Raw genomic sequence first — 13063 nt, 5'->3', positions numbered from 1 at the left:
CAAAACCTATGTTACTCTTCAACTTTCTATCAGCCCAAAGTCTTTATCTAGAAAAAGTTGTTCTTTCCTTGTCAGTATTGAGCCATTAAACATGATCTAAAATGTTTCTTAACTATATCTTTGTTTCTTCAGCTCTCCCTTGTAGGGACAGCTTAGATTCAGAAAGCTATGCTACAACTGTTTAGTTCTCTAACTGATCCCTTGTCCTCCCATGTCCATTCCAGCAGAGCAATAAAATGTCTAGTAGACAATAACTCACTGTCATGTCATTCCATTTATTCAGTCACCAAAAATTTATGAGTATCTACTGAATACAAGGAAAAAAAGGAGAAATGTGACGAAACCAACTCCACCCAAACCAGTAAGAAATAAGAGACTTAGTGGATCATTTAAAGTCAGTCAGTGTTAAACAGCAGTTATAAAATATTATAACACATGTTGGAGTGCCTGGGTGGCTCAGTTAAGAATCAAGAGTCATCTTGGTTTCAGCTCAGGTCATGATCTTAGGGTCCTGAGATGGAGCCCCATGAGTCAGGCTCTGTGTTCAGCAGAGTCTGCTTAGGATTCTCTCTCCTTCTCCCTCTGCCTCTCCCCTCACTCCCACTTGTGCTCTCTTTCTCAAATAAATAAGATCTTTAAAAAATATAACATATATAAAAATAACTGTAACACAAGATAGAACATGAAGCACGTTAAGAAAATGCGGGAAAAACCAGGTGACTTTCAATGTTGGAAGGGACCAGGAGAAATTTAATGGGGATGATTAGTAGACCTTAAGGATGAGGTGAATTTTGATTAAGAGGGAAAGACTTCCTAATTGCTGCATGAGTAAAGAAAAAGGCAGGAAATGTGAGATATATATAAAGCACAAAGTTCAGGAAGCTTGGGGGCATAAATTAAGACATATGACTAAAGATAATAAATTATATAACAACTTTTTAATTTTATCTGATGGGAAATGGGAAAGTCACTGACCATTTTTAGCCAGAAGAGTACAATATCAGTTATGAATGGGCAAAAGGGAGCCCAACTGGCCTTCACAAATCCAGGCTTTGAATAAGTTAAGAGACTTCATTCAGAGTCTCTGGAATGCCAAGCAAGAGCAGCAGGAGGGCTTTCCCCAACAACAATCCCCAGCTTTGTATCCAAGATTGATATTCACAGCTCTACTTAATGGATTCTAACTGTGTCATTTGGTCTGGCAAATTATACAAAATAGCAGAAAAAAAAATTACCTGCAAAATCATATATTTTTAGAAACAATGAAGGGAAAAAAAAGAATACAAAGCAACCTAATAGTAACAATAATATTATAAGATATTTAAATCTGATCATTAGGATCATATAATAGGGGAGGTTAAATAATATGGTTCTGAATTACATCTAAATACCTGACACAATGTATTTTTAATCCTCAAGAAACTGTATATCCAAGTTCCCCAAAACAAAGCCTTCTTGGATAAATGTTCCTGTAAGGTCAAAGGCAAGCTTAAGAAGCACACATTCTAGGGAGGCCTGGGTGGCTCAATAGTTGAGTGGCTGCCTTTAGCTCACTCAGGTCATGGTCCTAGGGTCCTGAGATCGAGTCCCTAATCAGGTCCCTCATCAGATTCCTGCAAAGAGCTTGCTAATCCCTCTGCCTATGTTTCTGCCTCTCTCTGTGTGTGTCTCTCATGAATGAATAAATAAAATCTTAAAAAAAAAACACACATTCCATTTCAGATCAGATTTTACATAGCTAAATACAAAGCGACAGTATTTCACATATTGTTTTAAAATTTTAGAAAATATATTAAGATTTAATACTACCACAAGGATCTTCTAGTCATTTTCCTGAATCTAGTTAACATATTCTATACATAAGAAAGAAATGCTACAAATTTTAACTAAAATAAGAAATATAGTTTCATATAGCTGAAAAATCCAAAAAGCGTTTCATGAAAAAATTAAAAAAAAATTTAAAATACATACACAAACCTAAACTCTAAAATAAAAAAAAAAAAAAAGAGTTTGGATTTGTTTTGTTTTTTTTTTTGTTTTGTTTTGTTTTATATTATTGTTGTTGTTGTTGCTGTTTAGATAGGGAGAGATTCAGAGAGACAAAGGGGTGAGAATGGGCAAAGGGAGAGAAAATATTTTTTTTTTTTTTTTTTAGAAAGTATCTTAAGCTGTCTTTACAGCCAACACAGAGCCCAAGGAGGGGTTGGATCTCATGACCCTGAGATCAGGATCTGAGCTGAAATCAAGAGTCAGACACTTAACTGACTGAGCCACCCATACACTCCTAAAATAAAAAAGAATTTTTAAAGAGTAATTATTTAATTAAATTAGAACTATCCTGCAGGGTCAGTGATCAAAAGACTATATGAAAGTCTACTTAGTTATATCATCTGCACAAAATTTTTTTTGCACAAAATTTGTATATAATTCAAGTAAACTACTTAAAATATCTAAAATATAATGAGGTATTTTGTCTGCTTAAAACTCAGAGGCAGTACCTCTAAGTGAAGGTTACACCTACTTTGATGAATTAATGAAACATGATTTCTCTGAAAAATAACTGAAAAGGAAACTTCTCTAATTTATTTCAGAATTTCATAGAAAATGAATATAAACATCTTATCCTCTCCTAAGTCATTTTTTCTTATATATAATTTACTTAAATGGAAGAAACTGTTTCCAAGTTTCTCTGTAGAAAAATAGAAACCTCCTTTAAAATACCCAGGTATAGTAGGTACAGGGATATCCTCCTTAAAGTGAGAACAAGTTCCCCAAAACAAAGCCTTCTTGGATAAATGTTCCTGTAAGGTCAAAGGCAAGCTTAGGACAAAGGACAAAATATTTTACATACCATTCCCAGAGGATATATGAAATTTATATTAAACATGACACTGACACTTGCTTATAGAATTTGGCCTATAAGGCTGACCAAAGCCTTGCAACAAAGGCTTCTAAGCAATCTCACCTATGTATGGCCAAACAGCTACACATGATATTTGTATGGGTAGTTCAGGATTTCGTTGTAAATTGATAATGTTCCTTATGGTGAAGTCTTAATATAATAATAGACACATTAGAGGAAAATCAACATATCCAAGAATGTACTTCAAAAAGGATCAATACAAGCATAACCATGGCACCTGAATCAAGAATGCATTACATTTCCCAGCACCAAAACAGAGATGTAACCAGTTATTTATTTTTGTTCTCCATCCAGTCTATTATGATACAATATTAAAACTCTTGTTTTTAAAGCGTAAATCTTAACCTTGCATTTAATCACTAGTAACAGAACAAGGAAAAGACTCCTCCTGAATAAAATTATATGTAACAAATCTAAAAGAGTTACAAAAATAGAACTCTATATAATAATTATATTTCTCCATAAGCTCATATTTTATATTAAAAACAACATAATTACATAATTGAATTTTTTGAAAGAGTTGTTCCTTAAAAATTTCCATTAATTGACTATTTAAATGTTTACAAGTTCCATTAATACACATGGGTGTAGGGGAAGAAAAGGAAAAACTTTAAATACACATATTCACTACATCTTAGGTCCCAAGCAAAATGTTTACACAGAAATTTGGCAGTATTAAGTCTGTGGACTCAAGGCCAATAACAACCGAAGAAAACTGAACTTGGTTAATACACAAATTTTCATAGTACAACTAACACTGTATAAACAATCTAAAACAGTTAATATTTATACGATAATCACAGTATTTTTCATATCAGAGTAATGTAAAAGTAATTTTAAGAAAACTAGATATATTATGTCTGTGCTTCCCCAACTATGATTATTAGTCAACAGATTTCTTTTTACCTCAATTTAGGAGGAAAATTATTCTCTTAAACACATGACCTAAGAGAAGGAAATCCTTTAAATCCCCAAGAGGCAGGCGGCAGGAGGTAGAACTCTGAGTAACCTGAGGTACCAATTTCAACAAGTTCAGAATCCACTTGGATACCAAATGGGAATTTAAAATATTGTCAAAAGGCTAACTGGGACTAAAAGTATTACTGCATGTTTCAAGGTCCTCAAATATCCTCTATAATAATTATGCCTTTGAGAGCCCTGCTTAGCAAAATAAATATTCACAAGCTCAAACTTACCTACCCACACAGTCCAGGCAAGACTCCTCTAAGCAATCCTCCAGGCAATACTGAGAGGACATTCCTCTCAGTTTCCTCTTAGTGCCAAGTGACCTTCGGCACATCAACAGAAAGGGCGGGACGCTAAGCTTCAGTTTCAGCATTGTACTGTAGTGAACAAAGTTTCTCCTTTGGTTTCTCTAGGGCGTTAACTAAGACTTCCTCTTCTTGTTAAGTACGTAAACACAACCACTACTACATTCCAACTCTCCCCTAAGGTGATAAAATAAAGCCTTAAATGGTGTAAATAATAATGGCTAATATTAATTGAGAACTTACTATGTGTTTGCGTTCCAAATTAATACTATACAGATGGACACTATCATTATTCCCACTGGAAAGAGGTGAAATCTGAGGAATAGAGGTTAATAAGTAACTTGTAAGAATTCCAGGTACAGCAATATGGTAAAATGAGCTAATGAAGACCTTCACTACAGATGCATAGAAAAAATGAGATACAAACTAGATACAAGGCTTTACTTACAATAAAGAAAATCCACTGGTACTAAACTAAAGTGGTATGCACAAAAGCAAATACTGCCAGTTATGGCCTCCAGGAATGATCACGGGAGTCTCTTTTGCACTTAAGTCTAGTTGAAATTGGTAAGAAAATAGCCTCTCAAGTAAGGAGATCAAAAGAAAGTACATTCTCAAGAAAAGAGTTAAGGCTAGATTTCTGGCCCTGCTTTTCTACAACACAGGATACAACCTACCCAACTGTCCCCTAATGGTCATGTAAGGACAGAAGGAGAAATCTCAGGAACACAAGGTATACAGTTGGTGCTAAGGTCCTTCCTTAAAACCAGAGCTATTTTCAAAAGGCTCTAACCACATTAAAAAATGATGAGGGGAATACAACAAATCCACCCACCACTGTCTTAATAAGACTTCAAGAGAACAAGAGAACTTGTCTCTGACAATTGGGATAAAAGTACAAGGGAAATGCTACAACCAGAAATTAAAAACCCTATGCTTGTGTCACAACAGTTCTGAAGTCTGAATTTGTATGAGAATCTTCAAGCTAAGAAATTGAGGGGTCCTGCGGTTATGATCTCCCTGGAATATCTGGAAGAAACAAACACGAAACCACTTTAGAGAAACCCTCCATAAACAGGGCCACATGGGATCTCTATAAGCTGGAAAAACCAAACCAAACCAAAATAAAAAACAATCCTTGCTGAAGATGAGCCTATAATTTAAAAATTACAAAATACGTAAGAAAATGATTTACTGCTATTGAGCATTAACAAATGTATCAAACAGAAAGTTTAGTACTCAACTAATTTTGTAATATGAAGATAAAAAAACAAAGTTTAATTATTAAAAGATGGAGGAAGAAAAAAAAGCCTATAAAGAAAAGGAAAGTGAAAAAAAAAAAAAAAAGGTTTTACAACAATCATACAGATTGCAAAGATATACATATTCTCTGCATACAGCGCCCAGAGTTTTCATACCAAGTTTCGGTGACTTAAAAAGAGAATAGTGTAAGTAGAGATACATAGGATTTTAAAAACTTACTTGGAAAAACTATAATCAATGCAGGAACTCAATTATATGGTAGGATCTATCCATACCAATGTTCCCTCTCTACTATTTTGACCACTCTGTCCTTGCAATTCTTCATTGCTGGAAATTCTGACCATCCCCCAGGCCATTGTGAACCATCCTGAGCATCCTTGCAAAAAAGATGGAGTGGAAACTGTGATGTGCCACCCAGATCCCCTTTCAGGACTGAATGATTTATTCCCTGTTGTACTGCTGCCAGCCGACAGCCCTCAGCTATCAGCTCTCTTGAGAACTGCCTTGGCTGAAGATTCTCCTCCCACAAGGTCTTGCTCCCTTCCCAGGGTAGCCCACATCCAAAGACTGGATGACATGGGGAATATAAAGACTTGACCCTCTCTCCCCAACTGGAGACCATGATGAAGAGCCTCAGAACTCCCTGCTAGTCAGATCTCCATTACAGACCCATGTACAATAGCCTAACTCCCCTTCTGCTTAATACTGGTTTCTCCATTCCCTTCCCTTCCACAGGGGTAGATCCAAAGAGCACTTTCTAAGAAACTTATGGCACACTAATTTCCATCTCAGATCTATATCCTGGGGAACCCACACCGCAAAAGAAGAGCATCATAAACAAAAAGGACAGGATATGAGGCAGCACTATCAAAGGAGTGAGAAAAGTAATAAAGCTTTGAAACCAATGAGCAAATGAGCAGAACACCAGAAAGTGTTAATATCTCTTTGGCAAGGAGATGGGTAGCACAAGGGAAAGCCTTTTTCAAAATAAACAGTATAATCACAAAATTCCAATACAACATTTCAATTGTCTCACCAAACTTGAAAGCCAAAAGGGATCTTATGGAGGATCCCAATTCCAACCCATCTTTTTGAAGATATCATCGCTTAGGTCCATGGGTCTGCTAAATGCCAAAAATGTTGCTGCTTAGACTTTAGGCCATTTATACTTCTAAGACAGTCATTTTCCTAATAATAAGTTACCTGGTACATTTAATTCCTAGCCGGAGAGCAAAGTTACCAGTAAAGAGATGTGCATGTGCAATTTCCAGCTTCCTTCAATAGTCATGGAAACACGTGCAGCAACCAAATCTATCACGTTCCAAATATATAATATGTCTTATGGCTACTTCTGGTAAATGCCCTATCTTGGAAGGTTGAGAGAATCAACAAATACCCATGAGCCTTGTTTATATTTGTCCCATGTTCCAAGTAACAGGATTTTGATATACCTTTTTGTTCTGAACCATCAGGGAAGATGTTAATGATAGCTTTATAAAAGGTTAATCTGGTTCAGGCTGATATATAACTAATCATTATTAAGAACACTAATAAAAATGCACGGACTAACATCATGTTCATTCATATGCACACTCAGGATGCCAGTGACACGGGACCAATCCAAGCAAGGCTCACGGGTATTTGTCGATTGCCTCACCCTTCTGCGACAGGCCAGTTTACCAGAAGCAGCCCCAAGAAATATATCTGGAACCCAGATTTGGTTGCCGCAGGTTTTCCTGTAACTACTGAAGGAAGCTGGAAATTGCACATGCGCATCTCGCTACTGGTAACCTTGCCATACATTCCATACTTTGTAACCACAAATATGGAGGCAGGGAAGGTAAGCTGTAACAAAACATATCAAGTAAGGCCACTGGACCCACAATGACGGGAAGTCATTAACATGACGTTAGTAGGGCAAGCAAGCAGAATGGATCTGGCTGCCACGATCCTTCCACCTTGGAAACACAGTAGAACTTCAGTCTCAGTTCCTGTACAGTTCAATCGCAGTTCCTCATCTGTCTTTCATTACTTCCTCTCCCAAGAATCGCAATCTGCTTTGTCTGCTGTAAACCAATCTTTCTGCTCCTTCTGACTTTAAAACCCTTTTTTAATGGAAGAGACTAAGTGTCACTAATATGAGAAAAGACAGAAGTTTCTAGACTAAATTGCATATTGCCAAACCTCAATTACATACAAGTCAGGCTAGCTAAATTCAAAGGGCAGAACGATCAACTAAATGCTTTAACAACTTACCTAGAGATGAAGCAGCAGTGCAATATAATTCATATTTGGGGAGAATCATGTAAAATTATTAATACAGGCATACAAAAGAGCAAATATGCATGGCATGTGAAGGAGACAAAGAATCAACTTGTCATATGAAGAAACAATGAATGAGTCACTATCATTTTGGAGCTACTATTTGGACACAGAATCCAGAGTTAAGGTGGGAAAAAAATATAACTGATACTTCTTAGAATTAATAAACAGCAGTACCAACAATATTCATTCTTTACATAAGTTATGTAAATGAGTGGTATCATAATTAAATTTTCAAGTCTACAGATGGCTTGAGTCTCTTATAAGTTAGGGAAACACTGATTTGAGAAAAATGAACTGCAAAATTATGTAACAGGGTATATAAGGGAACAAAATGGTAGTTTCACCTTAAACTGGCAAAGTTTAGATACTCTCATGGAACACTGCACAAATTCATTTGGTTATGGATTTTAAATGTTATTTCCAACCTAGGAATCACCATACAGTTCCAGTCACACTCTTATTTGGCAATTAAAATCAAAAAGAAAAAAAATTAATGGTGAAAACAAAAAAGTGATTTCTCATTCCTATTCATGTCCTGTAACCAAAGACAAGTAGTAAAGTGTAAAGACCTCAGTACTAAGAAACTGAAGGCGTGTGTTTATGCATCAAGTCTGCCACTTAATAGCTCTGTAACGTTGGGCAAGTAACTTAACCTCTCTCAGCCTCCATTTCCTTACCTGTAAAATGAGATCAATGAGATGAATTTGTAAGCTCTCATTCAGATCTATTCTAGAACATTTACATAGTTCAAAGTTAAAAACAGAAAATCTACTCACTTAGATTTTGGCTAAAACATAGTAAATGGCAGTTTTACATTTTAAAATGGTAAATTTTCAGAAAAATGAAATTACCAAATAGTCAGGAAATCTAACAATAAATGAGGAAAAGTTATTAGTTGCTTACGAGGACATCTGTCAATTCATCTCACAAATTATGAAACAACACTTTTCATGAATCTTCAGTTTATGCTGAAAAATTCCAATTTAAATAGATTCTGCTGAAACACAGTATGTGTAAAGAATTTCTGGGAGGCAAGAAAAATGGAAGCTTTTGGCATATAATACCAGTATTTCCTATCATTATTATTAAGATTTCATTCCAAGCCTCCTTATTTCATCTGATTCAGAAGGTGCTAGCATTCCACATAATTGGCTCGGTGAATGCATATCAAAAGAACTGACAGGATGTTCCTTGTAAAACACCATTTTTTAAAACACATCATCCCCCAAACCTGTGCTTTCCACAAAAAGTTAAACTCTGGAAAAAAAAAAAAAAAGGATAGGACTACTTTGGTTTGTTAAAATCATGGGGTGCTTCTGGATTCTTAAGTACCATTTGGAAAGAAAGAGGCATTTCATACAGGACTACTAATCCTTTCTAGAGTATTTTTACCATAACTCTATAATACAGTCAAGAAATTATCACATTAGCTAGATGATGAGACTTAACGTCTCCTAAAAACTATAATCATGTGGTATGGCACTGGGAAGAAAGGGGTGTGTGTGTGCAAATCAGCAAATACAGAAAATGAATTGCAAATACTCAAAAGATACTATCTTATCAAAAAAACTGGGAGAAATACCCAAGTTTAATTTCAAAGCATATAGTACTGAAGTACTGCAAAGAATCGTCATATATACACTTGAACAAGCTAACCGAGCAAGCTGCCTTGAAAAATTAAATCGAGAAGTATTACAATAGACAGACTGAAATGCATGTTTTCAGAGCAGCAGTTTAGAAAAAGCTGTATAAATAGCTGTTAGAATGACATAGCTTATGTCATCCTTCAGAAATAAAACCTGCAATTAAATTTACACATCAAATGATCCTTGAAGCTCATATGTTACCAATAAATAGGGGCAGCAGAGGGCACTTAAATCAGACAAGCTGTGCATAGAACTATAGTCATATAAAGAGAAGCCATTACAGCAAAGCTTCAACATGATCTGAAGCTGAATGTCACAGTGATACACTGATATTAAATTGCCAGAGGCTATATCCATTTTAAAAGTGATCTAACTTATTTGAATATCACTGGACTAGAGTTTGCACAGGCAGAAAAATATATAACTATATGGCCTTTGGCTGAAGTGTTAATATAATGAAAGTTGGCCCTGGTTGGGCAAAATATTAAAGATTACTTTCAAGATTATTTTCAGTGAATAAAATATTGGTCTTCCAAACCAATTCTTAATCTTTATTTAGTTTGTAGTTTCAAGACCTCTCAATGACAATTCTAACACTAGTATCTAATTCCTTTGTATTTGGGACATGAGGCTATGGAAAACAGATTAAATAATAAACTTAAGTCAAGAAGTGGAATGTGATGGTCAAAAGAGCCATGGATTTGAAACCTAAAAGCTTAATATTTTCCCCCCAGCTCTACAATTTAGTCACATGACCTTAAGCAAATCATTAATGTAGGCAATAGAATATATTACAATCAACTCAGGTTCTTATGCAGAACAGGCACACATACCAGTGCTCTTATTTACAGCTGTGTGACTTGGGCCAAGTTACTCCAAGTCTGTTTGCTTGTCTACAAAATGAAAATAATAGTATCTTCTTCAGAGAGATTGAAGAAAATGATGCACGTCAAGAGTATAGCATAATGTAAAAAAGTGGTTAATAAACAGCTTAAAAAAGTCACTATTTCTCTGAGTTTTCTTTTACCTTGAAAGTAATCTACCTCATATGTTACCTTAGAATAATTTCCTCTGCTGCATGTTGTCTTTGTCAGGTCACTGATCACTTAAGAAAACTGAGTTTTCTCCATTTTAAAAGAATTTTGTTCACAACTAGGTAACCTTTTCTATTTGCCTTTAAAATCTTTTTATAGGGGATCCCTGGGTGGCTCAGCGGTTTAGCGCCTGCCTTTGGCCCAGGACGCGATCCTGGAGTCCCGGGATTGAGTCCCGCGCCGGGCTCCCGGAATAGAGCCTGCTTCTCCCTCCTCCTGTGTCTCTGCCTCTCTCTATATATGTCTATCATAAATAAATAAAGATTTAAAAATAAAAAATTAATAAATAAATGAAATCTTTTTTTTTTTACTTTGAATAAATAGATAATTAAGTATTATTTCATAGTCACCTGTGATCCTATTTAGTCAACTATCCAAACCTTTTGGTATTTTTGACAAAATCCCGGAAGGCTTTTCAACATTAAATTGATGGTTGTTTCCCAGAAGGCCCTCTGAAAATCTCAAAGGATTTGTCTCTCATCTTATAAAAGAGAGAAGTTAATATAATTAAGTTTATTTGGTATGGTTAATTACATAGGAAAGACTGTCAAATAAGAAGTGCAATAAACAAACACCAGTTATATGTTTATGGATACATTTTATTAATAAAGATATTCCAGAAGTTGTACAAAGTTCACAGAAACTTGTCAATACACTCCGTCCAGTTATTATCTTAAATTGTGGTATACCACAGAAATAACTAAATTTTCCTATCAAATGGACTCTCATCAGAATTTTAACCATGATAAGTCTTTTGTCATTCACAGAGTTACTGTTCTCCAATTCTTTCCTGAAAGTGTTTACAATCATCTACTAGGAGAATGCTCCATGATGGCATCACTTGAAAAACTCTGAGTCTATGTCACTGGGATGGGTAAGAATTTCCTGAACTAATGAAGAAGGTGATGAACCTGTAAACCTGTAACCAAAGATCAAGCAATTATAAAGGACTGAATGATGTGGATGGTTATAACTCTTGTTTGAAGCAGTACTTTTGTTCTTTAATGTTGTATTTTTCAGAGTTAAGGAAACCTTTTCCTCTTTTCTCATGAGCTGCCTATAACACACAGCAATTTGGTAAATTATATTTTTGTAAACAGAATTGAAGCATCGACCTTTTCTCCCTACCTCATCCCTCCGGAATTTGAGAACTCATAGTGAGTATTCTTATTTTCAAGGCAATATAGTTATTTGCATAAGTTTAATAAAGAGTCTGTCCTTGTAACAAGACACTGTTGGAAACATTGGTTATACTAGAAAGACTTTAACTGGAATGCCATATTTGAGAGTGATACGCACAGAATCCATTATGAGTGGACTGCTTTAAAGAACTAAGGCTGACTTTAGGGAGCCAATGCTTATAAAGCTCCCCTCCTAAAAACTGCCTAGTAGCTTGCTTATAGGATTTCTGCCTAATAGATAAGTAAGGAAGGTCACTTCCTAGCAGTATCTAGGAACCTCAGGGTATTTGGAGGACCTCAAGAAGAGAGGAACTCACACATCTGTAAGTGTTGCAGGCACAAATCTAACAATGAGTCACTGGTTTGGTCTTCTCGGCTCAAAAGGCTTTTAAAAGTCCAATCTGAGATTCCTCATTAGAAATTCCAGCAAAGATGGCTTTTAAAAAGCACATATGGCCATTCTTTTTGCTTCACTGATATAAATAATCAGCCCAAGTTAATGAAATCAGACTTATTTTGCAAACAAATGGGTTTTACGTAGGTTATCTTTGATAGAAATGGGAATGACTAAACACAAAAATTAAGTCTCAATGGGAAACTATAGCACACACTCATTGGCATTAAATTCTAGTCCTCTTCATTGTCTTTAAGGTTTTGTTATTTACTTATAAAGTGCCAGATCTTGATTTCTTCTAGTCTCTTCCAATATCTAGCTATAATTCTCCAAACTAATGTTTCCAATTTTTCTCCTACCCTTCTGACTTGGAATGACTAAAAATGAAAAATGCCTCTTTCCCAAAGCCCTGCAAGTTGAAGCTGTACAACATGATATCAACTTTGGAGACATTACCACAACAGCTCATGGTGGACAACCTTCCTGCCTTTTGCTTTTTTTTTTTTTTTTAAGATTTTATTTATTTATTCATGATAGTCACAGAGAGAGAGAGAGGGGCAGAGACACAGGCAGAGAGAGAAGCAGGCTCCATGCATCAGAAGCCCGACGTGGGATTCGATCCCGGGTCTCCAGGATCGCGCCCTGGGCCAAAGGCAGGCGCCAAACCGCTGCGCCACCCAGGGATCCCCTGCCTTTTGCTTTGTGGGCCACTCAGAAAGTTCACCAGAGCACCTGATGAGATCACCAGAGACATTCAAACTATAAACGAGGAAAACCTGCCAGATTACAACCATCTGCTCTCACCCTATCTAAAGATGCTTTGAGTCAAATATCTATAAACATTCCCGATGACTGCACTCTGGACTCAAAAACCATGTTTATGGTTTGTTCTAACTATTAAACATTAACCTTTTTTTTTCTTTTGTCTCCATAGTAATATCCGAGACTGAGAAATTGATTCAATGG

The 13063-nt window shown here is 35.8% G+C and overlaps 1 protein-coding gene across 7 annotated transcripts in view; it reads right to left on the bottom strand.

The window, feature by feature from the left end:
- Positions 1-13063, bottom strand: part of EPS8 (epidermal growth factor receptor pathway substrate 8) — a 176585-nt gene that overhangs the window by 94637 nt on the left and 68885 nt on the right. Inside the window, exon 1 of one of the 7 annotated variants that reach the window (XM_025455209.3) lies at positions 4120-4246. The exons of 5 other annotated variants lie outside the window; for them this stretch is intronic. The gene's annotated coding sequence lies outside the window, so the exon portion shown is untranslated. Of the gene's footprint in view, positions 1-4119; positions 4247-13063 lie in introns of those variants that run through there. One more of the 7 variants, XM_025455210.3, reaches the window with a different exon arrangement.

Source organism: Canis lupus, chromosome 27 (genome assembly GCF_003254725.2).
Source record: "Canis lupus dingo isolate Sandy chromosome 27, ASM325472v2, whole genome shotgun sequence".
In the NCBI taxonomy this organism is placed as follows: Eukaryota; Metazoa; Chordata; class Mammalia; order Carnivora; family Canidae; genus Canis; species Canis lupus.
Note: the sequence above shows the minus strand (reverse complement) of the source record. Positions and strands in the feature narration are given on the sequence as shown.